At 42.0% G+C, this 20,916-nt stretch overlaps 1 long non-coding RNA gene across 1 annotated transcript; it reads left to right on the forward strand.

Moving 5' to 3' along the window:
- Nucleotides 1-219: 219 nt before the first annotated feature.
- LOC112664475 (uncharacterized) lies at nt 220-3,160 on the forward strand. The gene is made up of 2 exons (XR_003139765.3): nt 220-329; nt 2,847-3,160. It is a non-coding gene; the product is annotated as an uncharacterized LOC112664475 (long non-coding RNA).
- The last annotated feature ends 17,756 nt before the right edge of the window (nt 3,161-20,916 follow it).

Consider the following 20,916-nt stretch of genomic DNA (forward strand, 5'->3'; position numbering starts at 1 on the left):
TCCTCGGGACAGAAACATCCCTCGAGAGGCTCTGACAAGTGTTCAGAGAACACGGGAGTCCTCAGCTCACAGAGGAGAAGACGGAGGGCGGACAAGGCAAGTGGAGTGGAGCCCAAGTCCATTCCGTGGGGAATGTGTGCCACCTGGAAGATCAACTCAGACTGTCCCTGCGCCACCACTCTTGTTGCTAGGCAGCACTGCTCCAGATGCTCGGTGGTTGCCACATTCTAAAAGAGACCACGTGAATTGATCTGGTAGTTTTTAGCTTTGTGGGAGGGCGAGGGTGGGGCTGAAATGGGGCGAGTTCACATCACGTCACGCTCTTCGAGGTGAGCTTTCCCACCACGATAGTGTCAGTGACGTTTGTGGAGGCCGAGGTGGGCCTGGGCAGGGAGAGACGGAGGGAAGGGAGGAGCCGAGAGGGCCCGTCCAGGGCTCTTCATTGCTTGTCTTTGTTCACAAAGTTCAGTGTCAACCAGCACGGCTCCTTGGCCAGACTTTTCCTGTCCCTTCTGATGGGCGCCCCCCTTGCTTTTCTAGCCACGCTTTCCCGAAATGGCAAGGTTAAGAGCACCCTGCAGTGGTGAGGCGGTTCAGGATTTTCAAATAACTTTCACATCTGCTGTTTAATTGGATTTTTAAGGACTCTATGAGGCTGAAAGGGGTGCCGAGAAAACCCAGGGCCTCCGCAGCCTGAGGACTCCATCCAAGGCCCATGCAGAGCCCCATTGGCCCCTGTGCCAGGTCGGTGTAGACGCTGCCTCTCCCAGCTCTGGTCTGGTGCTTTCCTTGCACACGTGTCTCCTCACTGTCCTGTTCACTAACCCCGTGTCACTGCCTCCATCAGGATTCCCACCCCTCTCTGGCCTGCTGAGTGATCCCTTTCTCTCAACCGCTGATTCAAGACCCACTTCTTCCATGAAGTCTTTCCAGAAGTCTCCGGCCTTTGCTCTCCATGGTCTGGCACCTCTAGCCTGCTCAGGTGGCCCTAAAGATGGGCTTTTCTAGATTACTAGATGATTTCTTTGTGTTCATGTCTGTTCTCCAGAGGGTGTGGGTACAACATACCTCCGTTTACGCACAGAGCCTTACCCGGGGCCCGGGTCATTGTCAGAACTGGATGGTGATCAACACCTCCCCTAGGGATGTGGCAAAAAGCATGAGACCAACTGGTGTGTCTCACATGTAAAGACCCAGGTAGATCCTGCTGCTCACCTTCAAGAGAAACCACACCTGAGACAAGGACCTCACATGTCATTAATATTTTCCCCTAAGAGCACCACTTCCCACTGATATTTGGAGGGCAACTGATTTCTAGAAGCACAGCCCGGAGGAGGGCTGCTGGGATTATGGTGAGGGGGAAGTGATTTCATAAAACCTCTCACTGAGCTGTCACAACTGAAAATACCTCCAGGACACCAGTAAGGAGATTTGACTAGAGCTCAGGTGAATGATATTTGATGAGCCACCAGTCTTTACAGGAAAAGTCATGTTTGGTTTGGCACAGGGTTGCCCACAATAAAACAGAATTAAAAAAACTAGATAACTCAAAAAGCTCCAAACCAAAAGTTGAGGTACTTCCTAGACTTTGAACCATGTCAAAAAAAAGTGCCCCTGGAGTTTGTTGCTTTTGGAGAAGAGCATGCTTACCAATAGTATGGATGAGTTTATGAATTTTTCATATTTTATTCCTATTAATCCATAGACGTGACTCATTTCTTCATTCACTTGTTCTCTCTACAGTGATATTTTTCTGCACTTTCTCTGTGCCAGGCACTGCTCAAAAACTTGAGGTAAAAATTTAGGGATCATTATCCTTGTGTGCAAGCAAGTCTTGTTCTGGTAGCTTGTTCTTCTGTGGTAAGCAGAAGAGATTATTTCCGTTTTTACGAAAGAGGAGACAAAATTTCAGAGGAAGCTGGAGAATTTCCCTTGTCACATCTCAAGTATATAATGAAGCCTTTAAAAGGTTGCTGTGAGAATCCTCTCTACTTCTCTCAAACCTTGACAACAGTCCCCAAAGATCCATAATTTATCATGTAAACAAGTAGTTCTGAACTTGACACCTGTATGCTCCCTCTCTGGATCACAGTCAATTTTGAAGCCGAGAATAAATTGAGGGTTTGAACTCAGGCCTGTGCAACTCTGGTGCCTCCCACAGTGCTGCGGGGGACAAGACTTTACCCTGAGAACCAGCATATCCCAGATCTAGGGACACAAGGCAGTTTCTATAAAGAAAAAGAACACTTTCTTGGCTATAGCAGAGCCATTCTTAAGGTCAGGGATATTCCCTGGGCACCTGGGTGATTCAGTAGTTGAGTGTCTGCCTTCAGCTCAGGTCATGATCCCAGGGTCTGGGGATCGAGTCCCACATCGGGCTCCCCACAGGAAGCCTGCTTCTCCCTCTCTATGTCTCTGCCTCTCTTTCTGTGTCTCTCATGAATAAATAAATTAAATCTTAAAAAAATAAGGTTGGAGATATTGCCAAAGAACCTACCCGACACAACTCTGGAGTGTTGGGTATTTCATTTTAAGTTTGCTTCAGACTAAACTTATGCCTTCCTCAAGTTTAATTGGTTAATTCATTCCCACCTCACCCCAACTCCCTGATCTGAAAGAAGCATCTATTACTGACACAGAGGAACAGAAGGGTATCTCCTGCGATTTGCTGTTCTGGTCTGTTCTGCAAATGACAACAGGAGAATTAACCCTTGAAAAGAGAACAATCAGCCTGGCCCTTCTCTGGGGGGTGCCACACCCACAGACAGGAAGAGATGGAGCTGTCTCTTTAGAGGATGCATATGTTGATTTAAAAATGGGCTTTGTCCATTTTTTGCCCTACACAGCACAACAATTTGAAGGAACACATGTGAGGCCACCTCGATTTGCTGGATTCCCAACTGTTTTCACACTTGCAAGTGAAAGATCAGGAAGCCGAGGAAGGAAGCCGAGTGGAGGGAAGCACGACTGTGCTCATGGACGATGACTTAACTGTGTAATGTGATAGTTTCAGATGCTCTATGCCTGATTGATTTGTCCTTTTCTTGTCTTCAAGAATTCATGTATAAATGTTTTTGAAGATTGCTAATGTCATGCTGATGAATCTCTTCAAATGCTCTTCCTTGGGGGAATAAATAGCTATCAGCTCCTCTTGCCATGATATTGCTCTTTTCTGATGGCGTTTTGTGGAATAAATGGGCAACATTTCTCTTCCACTTCCCTTATGCAGACAGACAGACACACACATGCACACATGTGCACAAGTGCACGTACACTCACATGCTGTGGTTTAGAATATTTTGCTCTCTGGTCTATTTTTAAAGGATGGACTTTTAGTTTTTTACAACCTGGTCTGTCAGTCAACTTTCCTCAAATACATTATTTTTGCTGAACGAAAAGGCTGGAAGTTCAAAGGCTTTTTATCTTAGCACACTGTTGGGCATAAAGCAGGCAATCAAACCACTGCCTAACTGAGGCACCCACGCGGGGAGAAAGTGCTCTCTAAGCCATGGGCAGGGGGATGTCTTCTTGGAAGAGAGGAGACAGCATGGTAATTTGGGGAAGACCGTCAAGGAGGAGACATAACTCCTTAAGAAATAACTGTTCAGACTGCAAGTTTTATAACCAAGTAGAAGGCCGTTTACTGATACTGTGACCTTGAGCGAGCTGCCCAAAATTTCCAGGCCTCCACGTCTTCATCTGTAAAATGGAAACAATATGACTACTTGCTTCATAGAACTTCTGTGAGAGGGTAATGATGTGTGTAAAGTGCTCAGCATGGTACCTGGCATCTAGAAAAACACTCAGTTGAACACTCGTTGTTATTCTTATAACTAGTAGAGTAACACTGAAGCTTCCTGGTGGGGTGGAAAGATGGTTCACTTAGGAGCCAGAAACCTGGGAACCTGCATTTCCAGTCTCACGTAGAAGGTGGCTGTGCCCGTCACCGATTTTGCACACAGCCTCTCATTCTCTGGTGCTGTTCAAACGGCAGTAGAGTTACACATCCTCTCTTGCCACTAAAATCCAAGAAGCAAAAAGTCAAAGTCTGATGAACAGTGTTTCTGTTTAATTTATGGAGTAAGACTACCTTTATGGGCTTTTCTTAAAATGCTTGGGGCTGAGTTGGAGAAAAGCCATTAGGGACATTTTCAGAGGAGAGATGTTCAGCAAGCTTCACTAGAAGAGATTGGAACATCTTTCTCTTTTGAAAAGCTTTTTGTAAGGAGCTACTGATGAGCCACAAAACAACTAGATCCATCACTTTGGCAGGATGGTTTTCCAAGGGCCCTCGAGCACCAACTGTAACCCTAAATGGTGATCTCTACTTATCTGGGGCAATTTCATAGAAAAAGAGAAGAAAAGCCACTTTTCACAGCATTTCACTTCTTATTAGGTCTGTATGAAACTGTCAAACAACTTTAGAGAGAAGGATAATATAACATTTCAACTGTTTCCATGAGGATTTCCTTCCATTGTTTACTGACGTACCCCTTATTTTTACCTTGCACAGGTGCACTAAGGACAACTATTTCCAACTTCCTTCTACTTAATACTATGCTGTATGTATGTTCTCACGAACTGACACAGCTTACAGACTCATCATTTGTAATATTGCTCAGCTGTGGGTTTTTTATCTTTATGTCAGAAAACTAGAATTGTAGAATGCTTGTGTGCCAGGCACGATGTGCTAAGTGATTTATACATTAAACGTTCCAATAATCCTATGAGGTAAGTCCTACTATCTCTCCATTTTACGGGTGAGGACACTGGGGATAAAGATGTAAATGTCTTGCTCCAGAGTCATGCAGCCAGTAGGGCTGAGACTCAAACACAGGCTTGATGGGTCTACACTCATACCCACCCACTATGCTGTAAGCCAGGTACATGTAGTCCTTGGTTTTCACATGAGGATCCTGGACACCCAGAGGAGAAATATGAGTTCACTCAGAGTCCTTTAGTTAGTGACAGTCAGGGTTGGAACCCAGCTCTCTGGACTCCCAGACCCCTGCTCCTCCATTATATACATCACTCTACCTCCTGGATAGGAGGAATACAGGTATAGGTTACTCCTGTATCCTTCTGGAACTCTCTCGTCTTTCCCTGTGTTTGCAAACTTCACAGTGAGTACTTTTATTTAATTAAAAATTAAGTTTTTATGTAAGCTGCTTTAAAAATGACATAGTTTCTGTTCTCCAGCCCTCCTCTTCTGGTCTCATTCTCTCAGGGCCATCTACATTTGCAGACTTGTTAGATTCAGAAAACTGTCTTCAAAAAAACCATCTCCCCCTAAAAGCCTCCCCAAGAACTCTTTTGGAATCTTCAAATAATTGCTTTGAGGCACCAGTTTCCTCAGGACTAGAGAACACACCATTCCAATTGTTTGGTTGTTAGTCATTGTCTCTTCAGAAAGCCGAATGAAAGACACATGTCCTGCCCGTGAAGAAAACAATCAGGTAAAAAATGTGCCCAGATTCAATCTTTATTTTATTTAGCTTATTTCCAGACTATTCCTTGTGGTCTAGATATAGCCCCAGTAGATCCTTAAACAAATGATCTCAACGTTTATTCTGCGCACCTGTCAGATATCTCATTAGGACTTATCAGATCAGGGTATCTCTGCTTGGATCCCTAGAGCAAAGTGATGGATGAAATCTGCTCCTTGTATGTGTGTGTCACTGTTTATTTGCTTTCCGGACGAATTCATATTACTAGAAGACTCTGGAAGGGTTGTTAATTATCCCTGTAATCTAATTTACTGCTTCAGGCACCTGATAGGTTCTATACCTTAGGTAACGTTAATTTTATTCTTTTGTGAGCTGAGCCTGGTGTTCACGAGAAGCTATAAGATGTAATTTATTTCTCCCCACTTGCCTTCTAAATATTAACTCTATTGAAAAATGATTAAATAGATTATGTAAATCATGGTCATTGCATCCACTTTAAAGGTTAATCCTGCCATCATGTAGCCGGATAATTAATTTGAATCTGTTCCCGAGCACCAATTCGCAGGGAAGCCAAGGTGTAATGGGTTGCAGTGCCCTATTATGGATGTCACTGTATGCTTGCCTGTGATAAAATTGGGAAGAAACAAATCTTGAAGCTTTGAGAACAAAAGTTCCTTAGGGCCATTGAGAAGCCCAGCGCATCATGAGACTAGAGCTACCCTTTCTCCAGAATTTTAGGACATAGTTTCCCTGACTATCATTCTCCACTTTCAGTTTTCTCCACTTACTTCTCTTCTTGAGAAGCCAGACCCGGATTGATTTAAAAAATTCTGGGATGGCCCTGCTGCTCCAAATAGAAAACTGTACCCATTTTCAGAAAATTCTAAGCCAGGAGAGGTCCTATCAGATGCTTTCTTTCGACTTTATTTATTTGAGAGAAATAGTGAGAGAGAGAGCATGAGAGCAGGGGGAGAGGGGAAAGCAGATTCCCTCCTGAGCAGGGAGCCTGACACAGGACTCGGTCCCAGGACCTCGAGATCACAACCTGAGCCCAAGGCAGACGCTTAACAACTGAGCCACCCAGGAAGCCCTTATCAGGTGCTTTCATAGCCTCACTTATCCAGTGCCATACTCTGCTTGAGCACAGCCACTGACTAGCTAGCTCCACCCTCCCCGGTCTGGAGTCAGCCGCCAGCCTCAGAATTCTCTCTCTCCTCCCTGGTTGATAAAAGTGGCCCCATGAGTCCTCATCATCGCTCCACAGGAAACCTACTGTTCATACCTCTTCTGAACCCACCTCCTTGGAGTCAGGAGTGGGACCAGGTGGTGGGAAGCTCAAAGCTTATTCACTTTTTCCTGGGCCGCCTTTAAGAAAACGAATAAAAAAATATAAATTCAAAATTAAATACAAACATGAATGTTTTTAGAATGTGAATAGAAAGTCTAGTCATAAATTTTAAAAAGCTGACTGATACCATAAGCACTACGAAAGTCAGAAAAATAACAATATTTTTATTATTTAATTGTCTGAAATACCTTTAGAATACATTCCTCCTGATTTTTTTTTTTTTTGGCTACCTATTCTTTGATCACTTCAAATAATTTTGTAATTTTTTTTCTATAGAGAACAGCAAGATAGTTTAGTCTTCCCTGTACCACAGAGCATCAGAATTTGTTTCTTATGTATGATAGCTGGATTGACCAAGAGACACCGACTTCCCACATGGACATGCTCCCTGTTTATAGTACTGCTTCAGGTTAGGGTCCTTCAGAAATAAGATTTCTGATAAATTCTATTTTATTCAATTTCCATCAGAAAAGAAATAAAAATGTAAGGTGAGTTTATAGCTGTATATGTTTATATATATGTATACAGTTTATATGTTGCATTACTGAGTATATTCCTGACTGAGAGAGAACTTCTACTCTGATGCGGCATTGATGAGAACCAAATCCTCTGGTCCTATGCGTCTGATGATTAGGATTTTCCTAGACTAGCTCTGGCTCCACACATTTTAAAGGTTATCTCTTTCACATGATCCAGATCCTTTCCTGCCCATCACTGGAGAACTTGTTCATATCTTGGTGTGACCTCTGCCTTGCATCTTCGTGCAGCACCCACATGGTAGGTATGTTCTAGAAGCCATCTCTAACATGGAAAGACTGACTATTCCTGCAAATGACTGAAGCTCATATTAATATGTCCCATTAAACACAGACGAGAGGGGCACCTGGGTGGCTTAGTAGGTTAAGCGTCTGCCTTCAGCTCAGGTTATGATCCCGGGGTCGTGGGATCTAGCCCCATGTCCAGCTCCCTGCTCAGTAGGGAGCCTGTTTCTCCCTCTGCCCTTCCCTCCACTCCCACTCTCTCTCCTCACTCTCTCTTGCTTTCTCTCTCTCAAATAAAATCTTTAAAAAACCCCACACAGACTATAAATACATCCCCAGGTCAAATTCCCCTTAGCCAGATCTCCAAAAGGACCTTGGACATTTCAGGGCCACCTGATATATAAGCAAGTAGGGCAATGGAGAAGCTGAAAAAAAGAGGATCATTAACCCTAATTAATTTCAGTTAAAACACATTCCCCCCCCCCAATATTATGATCATATGATCATATGAATACCTTGTCAGTGCACCGTATAGGCCCTTGGAAGGGGCCTGTGGGGGTAAGAGGGCCTCAGCCTTCAGCTGCCCTGTGTCTCTGCCTCTCTCTGCCCATGGCATCTGCTAGGGTGGCATCTTCTTCCCCTCCTGCTGACACCTTATGCGGCCCTTACCATGCTCACAGTGCTGGACTATAGCTCTACCTCCTTGGAGTCATTTCTGTCTGTGTCTTCTCTCGGATTATTTCTCCCACCCTCTCTGCGACCCTTTCATCTCCCTAAGGATCCAGAGTATGCAGAAGCATCCCTCAGATCCTTCACTTTCTCCCGAGGCAGGTGTCCGTGGCTTCACGTCCACACCATCCATGATTGGTGAACGTCTCAGATGGAGTGGCACTGCACAGACCTGCCTGCCAGGCCCTGGCATGTTCCTGCTCAGTTTACTTCTCACAGGCCTGACTGGGGCCCTCTGGTTTGGTCTCAGGAAACTGCCCAGCTTGTGCCATCTGTCCTCCAGGAATGCTGCCTTAGGCCCATATCTCCCCCACCCCCATTGGTTACAACCCATCTAAGAGGTTAGTTAGCAAAAAACACTAACTTACCCCCATAGTCTTTCCCAACCTCCTTCACAGGCAGTGATAGCAGAGTAGAATATTTTAAAGCTTACTCCTATTCCCGCTCCTTTGCCTTAAGACACCATTTCTTTCCTCCTGGTTTTTCTGTCTGCAGATGTGCTCTGGTCTCACCAACCTCTTCAAAATTGCACTCATTCTTGGAGACAGTAGAGCAGAGTGCAAAGAACATAACTTTGGAGGCAACAGTCCTAAGAAATCCAGCCCATCATTGCTGGGCTGTGTGTCCTCGGGTAAGTTACACAGCATCTCTGAGCATTAGCTTCCTTGTCAATATAATGGAACTAACAGCAGCCGTGAGGATTGCACATAATGTGTGCAAAAGTCATAAAACAGCAGCTGGGGTTAGTAGTTGATCATGGAATGGTGATGATGGTGGTGACGATGCTAAGATCTCAGTGTTCCTTTGGGGGTGGGGGGAGGATAGCATGGTCCTCATATTGCCCTTTTTCCTAAATATCCTTTAGAGGCAGGATTCCACACCCGAACATGCCCATCTGCCTCCCTGCTTTCATTTTTTTTTAAAGATTTAATTTATTTATTCATGAGAGACACAGAGAGAGAGAGGCAGAGACACAGGCAGAGGGAGAAGCAGGCTCCATGCAGGGAGCCCGATGCAGGACTCGATACCCGGACTCCAGGATCACGCCCTGGGCCAAAGGCAGGCGCTAAACTGCTGAGCCACCCAGGCGTCCCTCCCTGCTTTCATTTCTGTGAAGAGATAAAATATTTCTCTGGTCCTGTGTGTATAAAGACAGCAACAATATCTACAGATTGAAATCTAAAAAAGTTCTGCAGTCGGGCTGGCAGGCGGAGCCAAAATGAAGTGTCGTCTGGCTACATGGAATAAATATTCTCTTCCCTTAGTTTTAAAAGTTGTTATTATTGTGAACCAGTGACAGCAAAAATATCTGCGTTGTCTGCTGGGTGAGGTGGAATGTTCTTCGCATCTTGTTTCACAGGAAATGTCCCAAGGATTCAAATGCAAATGAGCGCAGAGCCAGCCTGTACTCACTTTGCCTTTGCTCTCAGTCAACCGGGTTTTTTTCTCTACCACATTCACTTTATGCACAGACAGGATACCAAATTTATTCTGTCAAAGTAATCTCTTTCCTTTTAGACTCTGTCCATATTATCCACCTTTGCAAACTCCAAATGTTCTTTCACTATGTTGTTGGTTTCTGCCCCTGTGGCCAAAGTTCCCCTCACCTGTGCTCCTGCTCACTCTGGGTGCTTCTTCCTTTCCTGTGGTTTGTACAACTATCCCCCCTTTTAAGTTTATTCTTCTATTTTTTTTTTTTTTTTTTTAGTAATCTCTACACATAACATGGGGCTCTAAGTCACGACCCCAAGATCCAATTGCACGCTTTTCCAAGTCAGTCAGCCAGCTGTTTTGTGTCCTCTTCCCCTCCAGACCTCTTGTCCTGATCCTGCAAAAAAGCACACTAAGGATGTAGTGGATAGTGGGCAAATGTAGAGGACCAGGAAAACAGGATGTGCCATGATGAAATCTCCGATCTTGAGGTTTGCAAATTTTACTGAAGTCTAACATACGTACAGAAAAGACCATGCATCCAGAGCACCGCGAATTTCCACAACATGAGCATACCCATGTAACCAGTGTCCAGACCAAGAAATGGAACATTAGAACACTGCTCGAAGCCCAGAGCCCTCTCCTTCAGGACCTTTCCAGTCCTTACCCCTTTCTCCCAAAGGTAACCACTATCGTGACTTCTAGACCATAGTTTTGTCTAATATTGAGCTTGACTTTAATAGAATCCTAGAACATATACTTTTCTGAGTCTTGCTTTCTTTCACGAGGTTTGTAGTAGTTATCCATGTTGCTCTTTTTGTTGTTGTTGTTTTTTCTTAAGATTTTTCTTTTTTAAGGAATCTCTATGTGGGATTCCAATGTGGGGTTCAAACTTACAACCCCGAGATCAAGAGTTGCATGCTCTACCAACTGAGCCAGTCAGTGCCCATGTTGCTCATTTTCATAGCACTGCCCTCTTCTGCTGTACGCATATACTAGCATTTGTTTATCCATTCTTCAGTAAATGGATATTTGTATTGTTTTCTGTTTGGAGCTATGAAAATTCTTTCATATATCGTTTGGTGAATAGATGGACACGTTTCTGTTGGATACATGCTTGTAAGTGGTGCCATCATCTCATAATGTAGCATTCTTGGCTTTTAATGAGACTCTTTGGATAACCAGGAATATTTGGAAGTTGGCTGAAAATCTTAGGAAATTGGTGACTTGTAGGACCACAGTTTTATTTCGTTTTGTGCCATGAACTAAATTGTGTCCTCCCATATTTATATACTGAAGCCCTAACTCTATTGTGATTGTTTTTGAAGATGAGGTTTTAGGAAGTAATTAAGGTTAAGTGAGATCATCTGAGTTGGGTCCTAACCCGATAGGGCTGGTGTACTTACAGGATGAAGAACAGGTCCTCTCTCTCTCCTCCCACACATACACTGAGGAAGGGCCATGTGAGCACACAGTGAGAGGGCAGCCATCTGCCAGCCTGGTAGAGAGCTCTCACCTGAAACAAACCCAGCTTGGCCTTGATCTGGGACTTCTAGCCCTCAAAACTGTGGGAAGATAAATTTCTATTGTGTAAGCCACTTAGCCTGTGATATTCTGTTATAGCAGCCCAAGCAGACTAAAGCATTTTGTTCTGCTTTGTTTTTTGAAGTTGAAAAAATATTTTAACATTACTAATAATTTTCTGTTATTTGCAGAGCATTCTTTCTTTGAGAAAATGACCAGAATGGGCCCTTTGTTACATGCATCTGAAGCAATCACCTGCCTCTTGTTTGGGGAAACCTTGATGTCACTACTATTGTCTTCAAAGCAGATGCTTCCCATGAGGTATCGGTTCTGTGTATTATTTTTTTTAAGATTTTATTTATTTATTTATTCATGAGAGACACACCCAGAGAGAGGCAGAGGGACAGGCAGAAGAAGCAGGCTCCTCACAGGAAGCCCGATGTGGGACTCAATTCCAGGACTGGGATCACCCCCTGAGCTGAAGGTAGATGCTCAACTGCTGAGCCACCCAGGCGTCCCAGATTCTGTGTATTCTTAGCAGGGCTGCATCTTGGGAGTTTTGAGGGATGCTTGTTTGTTTTCCCTCTACATTTTTTTCAGTTTTATTAAGATATAATTTGCATATACAGCACTGTATAACTTTAAGGTGTACAGTATAATGATTATTGTAAAATAATTATGATTAAGTTTAGTTAACATCCATCATCTCAAATAGATACAAAAGGAAAAAAAGAAGAAAGAAAAAAAGTTCTTTCCTTGTGATGAGAACTCTTGAGATCTACTCTGCTAACAACTTCCAAATAATCTTCCCTCTAGACTTGATTTAGGGTGGCTTGGCCCTCAAAATTGTCTGCTCTTGGGAGATGGGTGGAGCTCTTTGTTCAAGAGTAACTCAGGGGGCACCTGGGTGGTGCAGTCGTTAAATGTCTGACATTGGCTTTGGCTTAGGTCGTGGTCTCAGGGTCCTGAGATCGAGCCCTGCATTGGGCTCCACTTTCTTTGTGGAGCCTGCTTCTCCCTCTCCCTCTGCTCGTTCTCTCTTTCTTTCTCTCTCTCTCTCATAAATATAAATAGTCTTTAAAAAAAATGAGTAGCTCAGAAGTGACCAGCTCCTAATGAGCATCTTTTCTGTGCCATGGGCTATTTCAAGCACTTTAGAAGGATTATCTTATTTATTTAGCACAGAAATCTTTTAAAGAGAGTACTATTATTATCATCACTTGACAGATGAGGAAACCAATGCACAGTGAGATCCAATAACTTGTTCAAAATCGTATAGTTAGCAAGTTGCAGGGCTTGGATTCAAGCTCAGTGTGATTATCAAGTCTGACGCTGCCATCACACACTCACGCATACTTACACACACGTGCACAGGGGAGAGATGCAGATTTGGTCTTCTCTTTGCTGATGCTGGAAGGATCTATATTTCTAAAGATGAGGAAGACAAGGTTTGGACTTTGCAGGTAGATGGCTCTGCTGGTGGCCCATATGGTATGTGGTTATTCTTCCTATGCCTCGTTTTTTTCCTGGTCCATTCTCTCTCCTCTTTGCCCTGCTCTATGCCCTGGAGCCATGCCCCCTGGGGACTGCATCCCTAAGGGCCCTTGCTGACTGGCTTCTAGGTGGGTTTGGCCCAGTGAAACAGTGGCAGAGCACCAGAGAGGGGAATAAGGGGAAAATGGACTACGGCCTCCACCCCTTTGATTCCTGCCAGATGAATGACCCTGTTGCCAACTTCAGCTCTCATAGGCTCCAGTAACTCAATTTCTTCCTATCCCTCTGGGCTTAGGGGCAGCAAATGGCTTCCAAAGTCACTAGTTTCTTAGCATCTTCATTCTGTTTCTTTCCTCTTAACCTTGGCCACACATCAGGTAGATAGTTCTTTATAAAATCTCTTCAAGCCACCTGAGATGAATTCTGTGTCTTCTCAGACCCTTGAATGATACATGTGGTGGTAGTTATGACCAAACAACCCAATCTTTGTTGAATGTACTGTCAACAGCTGTGATTGTTTTCTCTGGGTCCTGGGAGCAAGATTACTATCAATCCTCTTAGAGCTTCAGACTCTTCTCTGGAGCCAGGGAAGGTTTTTGGCCTAGATTCTAAGACAGATAGCCAGGGTCCCCTTGGTGGGCAGTTATCTGGTCCCTGCAACATGGTGACAGGTGGAGGGAAATATCAAGAATAGAACAGGCCAATAGGAAATTCTCAGTAAAGTGTCGTGGCCAGTGGACTCCTCCAAATCAAGTTCAGATTGATTAATAGTGACTCAAACATTGGGAAAAGTTACATGGTTTCCAACTAGTTTTATTAATAGCTTATTATTTTACCTCACCTTTGTCCCCCACCAAAAATAAAACCAGAACACAAAAATAATGAAAAAGACACTCCAAGCTTAAGGTTCAGCCAAGAAAAGTTAGTGTTTATCGTGGGGGTTTGGGACACCAGAGTAACCTATTACAATTTTGGTTCACACTTGTCATCATGTGATTGTGGGAGAACCAGGAGACTTCTGCCCAGATGTGTCCTCTACAGCAGCCATGGTATTTTTCTGTCCATCTTTCTTTTTTTCTTTTAGAAGTCTCTTTTTTGTTCTCCATATGATCAGTGGTTCTTCCATTTAGGAGCTCTCACTGCCTCTGCCATGGGGACAGGTGCACAACTCATGTTTGATTAGATTATTTTGGGGCCGGCTAGTGGTCTAGGAACTGATCCAAGGCTAATCAGGATCCTTTATTGATGTGGATATTCGGAGAGAAGCTTTAAGGACAGAGTAAGCTCAAAGCTAACCTCTGGCCATCTTGCTGTCACAAGGAGAAAGTCTTTCAGACAGAAAAACCAAACAGTGAGACAAAGTTGGAAGGAGACAAAGTTCTCATCTTATTGTTGCATTCCCTGAATCCAGCTGTGCCTGCAGTCCACCCTTTAGACTTCCATTTATATGAACCAGTGATTTCATCTTTTATAAAACAGCTAGTTGTTGCATTTCTGTTACTGTACAATGAAAAGGTCTTGACTAATTCTCCTACCCTCAAGAATAATTAATGTCAGTCAGTATAAGGAGAATGTTGTTGTTTTTTCTTTAAAGCTTTAGAGAAGGGGCACCTGGGTAGCTCAATGGTTGAGTATCTGCCTTCAGCTCAGGTCATGATCCTGGGGTTCTGGGATCGAGTCCCGTATCGGATACCCTGCACGGAGCCTGCTTCTCCCTCTGCCTATGTCTCTGCCTCTCTCTGCATCTCTCATGAATAAATAAATAAAATCTTTAAAAAAAAAAAGCTTTAGAGAAGAAGGCTTTTTCTATTTTACCTGTTTCAGTAGTGAAAGTCCTCCATATATTGATCCGTCTAAATCTCTCCTATAGCAATTTAACTAGGCTTCCTTTGTTCTTTCCCAGTGAATGTGCTTAATAGCTGGTTACCATCTTCCACAGAGCAATCTTTGTATACATTAAGACAATTAATGGGTTACTTTGAAGCTAGTTTCCTCCAGGCTAAAATATTCTAGTAGCTTATGTCTATCTTAAAGATCTTTTTTTAGCACATTTCTCTCTGAATTACAGAATTTTGAACCTTTTCATTTCATCTGGAGAAGTGGAGGAGGGGAGGTTCCAGAAACTAGAGGTTTTTATTGAAGAAGAAAAAAAAAAGAAAAAAAACTCTGACCATAAAAAATGCTATTACTAGAATTTCAATACTAAATAAGTATTGGGGTAAATAAGATACAAAAAAATTCAGGCAGAAAAAACGTAGATATGTGTATCTATAAACCTCTTTTTATTAGACGGCAATCTTCTGGGGATGCAGTTAACAACTGCGTTTTGTCATCCCCTCGGTGTGTTGTTGAAGTAAAAAAGGAGGTGAGGGAGACTTTGATGTCTGTGCGGTGGAAGCTTCTGTGGCTCATCACCCATCTTCATCCTCAAAAACAAAGAATTGGTTGCTCCCAGTCCCTTTAGAAATAAATTTTTACAGAATCAGGCCAAAGGGACTAGACTTTCTGGGACCATGCCTCATGCCAGGAAGCCTTAATTAAACAGTGGGAGGTATAGATTTCCTTAAAGAAAGACCTCTGTTAAAGATCTGTTTTTAACCTTAATGGATGTGGTATTAATTAAAAAGTCTTTGGATAAACACCAAGGACTTGCCATGACATTATTGTCTTCTGCATTTAACCTAGGAACAGAATACAAAATGTTTGTTAAATTGCAAGAGAACATTCTCTTGGTAAAATCATATTCAGAATAATTAACCTTCAATTTGCTTTAATTATTTTTAGACATATATACATTTTCAAACACCCAGATAACCCCTTGTGCTTCAAGGAATCTTGGGGGAGGGACAGTGTTTCCCCAAGATGAGCCACCATGTCTGTCCACAGCAACAATCTAGCATGCATATCCACAAAGAAACCATCAAACACTGCACTCTCCTCTTTCCTGTCATTTCCTCTCTTTCTCTCACTTCTAAATGTATTCAATCATAGGTTTTAGTAATTTAATTAATTGAATTACTACCACTTGCAGAAAGAACAGTATCTATTTCTCATTAGCTAAATTATTTTGAAGCAAATGAAACAGTTAGAAAAGTGGTTTGCATCCCTGTCTGCACATAAGCATTACCTGCAGAGCTTTAAAAAACTACCAGAGCTTTGAAAACCAGTATCCTGGTTCTGCCCCCAGAGGTTCTGACTTAATGGGAGTGGGAGGGAGGGCAGGATCTATTAGTATGTTTGACAGCTCCTCACTATTTTAACCAGCAGTCAAGGTGAGGATTTACTGATTCGGAGACTGAAAGAAATCATACCACCAGTTCAAAAGCAACTCCCCAGAAAGCAGGATGGCTTCATGGAAAGAGCACAGGCTTTAGAGTACCTCTACTCTGTCTACCGTTTGGACTTGATTATGTACTTGGCCTCCTTGTGCATCATACCTTAATTGGATAATGAAAACTAGGATAATGGTGCCCATTTTACAGAGTTGTTTGGGGAAAAGAAACACCCAGTCCACAGGGGAACCTCTGTAGGAGGAGCTGTCATTAATGTAGCATGTAACTGTGCCTGAAAAAATTTTTTCTCACTGTTACCCTTGTCTACTGCGCCAATAGTAATTCAAATCCACATCATTCCTAGAGACCCCGAATCCCTGAATCCCTTGACTGTGCATGAATGGCCCTAAAAGCTATCCTGAGATTGCAAAGTCTTAAGGTTTAGAAGTCCAGACACTTGTCACTTCCAAGCTAAGGCAGTGTGGGTCAGGGAAATGAGTCTGAAGGTCTGAGTCCAGCTTTTCACAAACAACTGTGTTACTGTCTTTGTTACTGCAAAGGTTACTGGCTAGCTCTGTGTCCCTCCATTTCTTGATTGGTAAATGGGATCAGATTAGATGCGCTAGTCCATTCAATGACATGAATCTATGGGCTTTAAAGAGCCTTTAGGACTGAAATCAGATAAGCTTGCAAATATTCTTACCTGTCTGTAGGAAAAATTAGTGTGCAAGGATTGCAAATTAGGAGGGTCCATGAAGAGAGTGGACTCTGGAAACTGCTTATTTTGCAATTAGTGACAGAAAGGGACCCCCATCCTGACTTTTGGCTTGGGGACAGCATGCCCAGTCAATCTCCATGAGAATCAGATCTCAGGATTGACCTTAAGGTTTTATTTTTTATTGACTCCATAGGAAATCTGGAATAAAATTGCCCATGCAAAATTTACACTGAAATTGTTAGTGCTGCCTGGACCTTAGAGACTCTCTAGGTCGAAGGTTTTCAAACTGAGTATGCCAAAGTCAAAAATGATGCAGGTTATCCGATCCTGGGATCACACTCTCAGGACCCCTTCTCTAAGTCTCATGCCCAAAGCTCTTGTGATGCTAAGAATCACATGGAGCACTTGTTAAAAATACTAATTCCCAGATCCTTCTATAGTGAAAAGTCTCATTCTGTAGATTTGCAATGAGGTCCAGGCTGTTCTCTCTCTCTCTCTCTCTCTCTCTCTCTCTCTCTCTCTTTTCTTTATTTTTCAAGCTTATTGTCAGGGAATCTGGGGAAAATCCTGACTGGTCACTACCTATTCATTGCAATAGAATCATTTGAGGGAGCTTTTAACAAACATCTATCCCTGGGACCTACTTCCACTCATCAGATTCTGATTCTGAAGAGTAGGACTGGGAGACTGCATTTTTAAATCTTCTCAAGTGATTCTGAAGTGTAGCTAAGTTGTCTCATGTTGTAGGTGTGGGTCTTAGGGACGTTGAGGTATTGCTGTAGGTTAGTGGCAGAAGCAGTAGTTGAACCCGCATGGCTGAACTCTCTGGGCATGGACTGCGCTGCCATATTCCTGCTTGCCTGGACAGACAGAGGCAATGCTTATTTTCTCTGCCATTGACTTTTACATGGAGAAGCCCAAGGAAGTGGATACTGAACTAAGTTCTGACACTGATTCTCTGACACCACCTGTGTGTCCTTCCACCCAGTTTAATTCTGATACTAATTACCTAGGATTAGCATCAGATCTCACAAGTTAAAGGACAAGGTCCCCAGTTCTTTAAAAACTTCAACAAAATTGATAAACCTTTAGCCAGACACATCAAAAGAGGTGAGGGGCCCCAGGGTGGCTCAGTTAGTCATGTAGTTGACTCTTGTTTTTGGCTCAGGTCGTGATCTCAGGTTGTGGGATAGAGTCCTGCATCTAGTTCTGTGCTCAGCGTGGAGTCTCTCCCTCTGCTCTTACCTCTCCCAGAGTTGTCTGTCCCTCTGCTCCTATCTCTGCTCATACACTGTCTCTTAAATAAATAAATATCTTTTAAAAGAGAGAGAGGGAGAGAGGACTCAGAAAAACAAAAACAGAAACATATAATCTTCCAAAACGGAATCATGAAAATATAGAAAATTTGAACAGGCCAATTGCTCGCATTGAAATTGAATCTGTAATAAAAAAACTTCCAACAAAAGTGCAGGGCTCAATGTCTTTACAGGTGAATTCTACCAAACATTTAAAGAATAGTTAATATCTATTCTTCACAAACTATTCCAAAAAACTGAAGAAGGAAAATTTCCAATTCATTCTATGAGGCAAGCATTACCCTGATAACAAAACCAGATAAAGACACTACAAAAAGAGAGAGAGAAAAGAGGGAGAGAACTGCAGGCCACTGTCTCTGATGAACATAGATGTAAGAATCCTCAACAAAATATTAGCAGATTGAATCCAATAATACTTTAAAAAGCTATCATTCACTATGATCAAGGGATTTATCCCCAGGTTCCAAAGGTGGTTCAATATTGATAAATTAACATGATAAATCACATCCACAAGAGAAAGGATAAAAACCATATGTTCATTTTAATAGATGCAGAAAAAGCACTTGACAAAGTACAACATCCATTCATTATAAAAGCCCTCAATAAAATAGGTTTATAGGGAATATACCTCAACATAATAAAGGCCATTTATGAAAAATCCACAGTAACATCATATTCAATAGTGAAAAACTGAAAGCTTTTACCTGAGAGATCAGACGCAAGACAAGGATATCAACTCTCATCACTTTTATTCAACATAATACTAATCCTAGCCCACAGCAATTAGACAACAAAATGAAATAAAAGGCATCCAAATTGGTAAGTAAGAAGTAAAAACCTCATTATTTGTAGATGACATGATACTATACATAGAAAACCCTAAAGACTCCACCAAAAAACTGCTAGAACTGATAAATGAATACAGTAAGGTCACAGGATATAAAATCAATATACCCAAATCCATTGCATTTCTTTACACTAATAATGAAGAAGCAGGAGAAATTAAGAGGAAAAAAATCCCATTTATAATTGCACTAAAAATAATAAAACACCCAGGAGTAAACTTAACCAAAGAGGTGAAAGACCTATACTCTGAAAACAATAAAATACTGATGGAAGAAATTGAAGAGGCACAAATGGAAGAAATTGAAGAGGCACAAATGGAAGAAATTGAAGAGGCACAAATTCTATGCTTATGAGTTGGAAGAACAATTATTGTTAAAAATGTCCATACTACCTGAAGGCAATCTACAGATTTAACACAATCAAAATGCCACCAGCATTTTTCACAGAGCTAGAACAATCCTAAATTTTTTAGGAAACCTCAAAAAACACCAAATAACCAAAGAAATATTGAAAAAGAAGAACAGAACTGGAGTCATCACAACCCCAGATTTCAATATATACTACAAAGCTGTAGTAATCAAGAGTATGGTACTGTCATAAAAACATACATATACATCAAAGGAACAGAATAGAGGCCCAGGAATAAACCTATAATCATATGGTCATTAATCTTTGACAAAGGAAGCAAGAATATGCAATGGGAAAAAGAGTCTTTTCAACAAATGATGTTGGGAAAACTGGACAGTTACATGCAAAAGAATGAAACAGGACCACTTTATTACACCATATATAAAAATAAACTCAAAATAGAGTAAGGGCCTACATGTGAGACCCAAAACCATAAAAATCCTAGAAGAGAGCATAGGCAGTAACTTCTCTGACATTGGCTGTAGCAACATTTTCTAGATATGTCTCCCAAGGCAAGGGTAACAAAAGCAAATATAAATTATTGGGACTACATCCAAATAGAAAGCTTCTGCCCAGCAAAGGAAACCCTCAATAAAACTAAAAGGCAACCTACTGATGGGAGAGGATATTTGCAAGTGACATATACAATAAAGGGTTAGTTTCCAAAATATATGTGAGAACCTGTATCACTCAACCAGAAACAAGTAAATCATCCAATAAAAAATGAGCAGAAGTCAAGAACAGACATTTCTCCAAATAATACATAGAAATGGCCAACAGACACTTGAAAAGATGCTCAACATCACTCATCATCAGGGCAATGCAAATCAAAACCATAATGAGATGTCACCTCACACCTGTTAAAATGGCTAGAATCAAAACACAAGAAACAACAAGTGTTGGCGAGGATGTGGAGCAAAGGAACCCTCCTGAACTATTGGTGGGAATGCAAACTGGTGCAGCCACTGTGGAAAACAGTATGGAGGCTCCTCAAAAAATTAAAAACAGAACTACCATGATCTAGTAATCCCATTAACGGGTATTTACAAAAAAAAAATGAAAAAATAAATTCAAAAAGAGGTATATATATATATCTTATGTTTATTGCAACATTATTTACAATAGCCAAATTATGGAAGCAACTCAAGTGTCCATTGACAGATGAATGGGTAAAGAAGATGTGGTGTCCATATCCAATGGACTATTTCTCAGCCATAGAAATGAATGAAATCTTGTCATTTGCAACATGGATGGATCTAAAGAGTATAACACTAGATGAAATAGGTCAGTCAGAGAAAGACAAAAACCATATGGTTTCACTCATATGTAGAATTTAAGAAAAGACACCAAATGAGTACATAAAAAAGAGAGAGAGTGAGACAAACCAAGAAATGCACTCTTAACTATAGAGAACAAACTGCTGGTTGCCAGAGCGGGGGTAGGGGGATGGGTGAAATAGGTGAAGGGGATTAAGAGTAAACTCATCATGATGAACACTGAATAATGAATAGCATTGTTGAATCACTATATTGCACACCTACAACTAATGTTAACTCTGTATGTTAACTATACCGGAATAAAAATAAAAATAAATTCACACACACACACACACACACACACAC

Source organism: Canis lupus, chromosome 16, assembly GCF_003254725.2.
Source record: "Canis lupus dingo isolate Sandy chromosome 16, ASM325472v2, whole genome shotgun sequence".
Taxonomy (NCBI): domain Eukaryota; kingdom Metazoa; phylum Chordata; class Mammalia; order Carnivora; family Canidae; genus Canis; species Canis lupus.